The sequence below is a fragment of the Rhagoletis pomonella genome, unplaced genomic scaffold (assembly GCF_013731165.1).
Source record: "Rhagoletis pomonella isolate Grant_MI unplaced genomic scaffold, Rhpom_1.0 Rhpom_scaffold_00001, whole genome shotgun sequence".
NCBI classification, from domain to species: domain Eukaryota; kingdom Metazoa; phylum Arthropoda; class Insecta; order Diptera; family Tephritidae; genus Rhagoletis; species Rhagoletis pomonella.
In genome coordinates, this window is record NW_023458555.1 from 90,401,811 (window position 1) to 90,404,923 (window position 3,113).

The following is a 3,113-nucleotide window of genomic DNA, read 5'->3' on the forward strand; positions in this document are numbered from 1 at the left end:
ATAAATTGGTCCACTCTGCTGCCTTCGTCGCCCGTAGATGCATCTCGTCGCCCACCACAAGGTCCAGAAATGTCCTTGTAGACCTTATTTTTCTTCCAGTCACGTGGAACCTCAATCAGACCGGGTCCTTTTGGTTAAGCCGGCAACACTTCCAGGTGTGTAACTCGTTTCCTTTCCTAGCGAGTCGGTTCTCGTTGATTTCGCCTATCCTCTCCCAACTGCCTTCTAACGCGCTTTCGATGAGCTCTGAGCCTGTCGCCGAGCTATGACTCTCCCGCTCAGCGCGGATTTATACCTGTCCTTTGCGCACCAAGTTTTAGTTCTGGTCTAAATTCCAACCTTATGTACTTCACATATGTTCATGTACGGACATGGCGGTACATCGATAGGTCTGCATGTATCCTCACGTTCTATAACCGGTGGGACTTTGCCCGCGCAAACCTCATGCTAGCTCCGCTACCTGCCAGCAATACCTGCAACCGAATTTCACATACATATGTAAATACGCGTGTACATAAGTTCCTCCAAATGGACAAGTGTACATAGGACATGTTATATGCATACGCATATGCCGCTACGATCTACCTATATGGACACATACATACATCTGTTAATGTTTGATGAAACGACTTATCTCGATTTATGTCTCTTTCAAAATAACCTTTCAATACCTCACCAACTAATGATTCATACGCGTGGTTTAAAATGCCCCTTCAAACTAGGCCTTATACACCATTTTTTATTTTTAGAAATTTATGAACTCTCAACCCTATCTAAAGTCATTTAAGTCGCTTCTGTCAAAATTTAACATTGTGCGTGCAGACCTACATTTGTCGCACTTGCCGGCAATTATGTAGATATGTGCTCACGTATATTATTACGATAAAAAGAAGTTTAACATTTGTTCCATAGCTATCTGATGCCGGGAATGCTGGTTTGGGCTAGAGAATTCTCGACCGCTATTAATACCGCTGTAGCCACGATCACCTCTATATATAATATATATATATATATATAAATTTATTTATTTTATATATATATAACTGGGAAGTTTTCCGCGGCGCGCACTTTTATAACTTTAAGCTTCCGATGGTAACTTAACTCTGATTTTGCCTGGCCTTCGAAGCCCCCAGCTAAGTCATCCGCCTTTGGATGTGTGACTCGGCTCCTCGGTCAGAATCGTTTCGCGGTGATTTCGTTAGCGCCTCCTTCTTTCCCCAACTAACGCTAATCATTTCATTTGCACTTTCACTCATGTTTAGACTCACACCTGCTTACTTAACAGAGGGCTGTTACAGACTCGCACCCGTCGATGGTGCCTGCACTATGGAACGCGTACGTAAGAGGATCTTATAACACAGCCTGACCTGTTTTCTTTCCCTGGCTTCCAATGTGTGGGCCCGACCCACGACCCTCTGCCAGGCTATTGTTGTATCGCCTTCTCTATTCTCGGCCTATGGTCATACAGTTAATACATTTTCGGGTCAGTTCGCCATCGATTTCCTCTTGGTAAATGCGTTCTGGACGTGACCAAGGGTGGTCTCCCAAATCAGCCGCGAATAAGGTTATAGCGTTTTGTTTCCCCGAAATAATGTTGCATTTATTCTGCCCTGCGCCAGGGCTGTCAAGTTTCCGTGTTCTTTTATCAGCATCTTCACATGCATATTGCGTGCTCTTTCTTTAAAATGTTGCACTCTGACAATGTTGCCACATAAGACGGTAACATTGTTTTTGAGAAAAGAAAACGCCATTAGTCATTTTAAATTTTATATCTTTGTTCGTCGACATTATAGGACATGCCATCAATGCAGGCTATTGTTGCAGAACAAAACGCCGCAACCACTGCTGTGGTAAATATGTACCAGCAGTACTGCCCTCCGCCGTCGGTGCAATGATTTCGATAGCTGAACCAACGCCATATCCTGGGCATTCCCACAGCTTGCCGACACCAGCTATTATACCACGTGTGAATGCAACTGCGGCTAAATTTGGTTATTTACAGCGCAATAGTGCCATGTCATTAGCAAAAACACTAAAGGCTGTTGATTGAGATAATTTGTTTATTTTTCCAACTGTTGTTTTTTTTGTAATTTGTATCACCTTGAACTTTATGAAACTTAATTATTGCTATTCATAATAAAAAACATTTTCATTTCAGTGGCACTGTCCATCGGCAAACCAACTGAGGCTCCGTTGTCATCCATAATCGGAACATAAGTCATAATCGCACGAACTAATCAAGGCAAATCGGACTACGATGGATTCTGTGATAGCCATAAATATGTATTCTCCTTTGACAAGATGTTGGAGAATCGCGGCAACACAGCCGAATATCCACTCTATGCTTTTACGTGCATTTGCTAAATTTCTCGCACCTAGCTAAAGTGCTCATTCCGGTCGTTCTGGTTACGTAGACCCGACTGTACTCCCTTTTTCAGAAGCGGTTAAAAAATTAGTACGTATTTACTAAAAAAAATATCAAGATACATATTTAAAGCTTTTAAGGAAAAACTTCCAACTAAAGATGAAATTCCGGAGTGGAGGAATACATACAAAGTACCTGTTACAAAATACATATACATTTAGTATGTTTAAGATCAGGTGTACATGCCTCTTTATTGAAAATGTTATATAATAAATAAAAATATGTTCTGATGAAGAGATGTTTTAAAATATCGGGATTAGAGTTACTGCAGCAATAATACCACTAAGTTTTTCAAATAAAGCTTTTGAAAAGCTAGTTAAATGGCAAAAAGAATCGAAGTTTTCGTTTAACGATTCATCAAGTTTTGCAAGAAACTCAATGAATCCAGAACGACATTTTACTATAACCGAACCACTTTTTGCCAAGTTTTAACGTATTATATTTGTTGTTATTGAACTTTTGTTATATTTTTAAATAAAAATATAGTTCGTTCTTTAACAAAGCCCGTGGAAATCCATGTTTCCAAATTTGAGCAGCCCACTTGCAAAGGCGCTATGCAAATTTTTTTAGATTTTTAGTTTTTGGTGAGTAACGTACCAGTATTTAAAATAGTTTCACGTTTACTATCAATACAGTACAAAATCTTTATATTTTCTGAAAAAATAGTATACAATTTTAACTACTATTG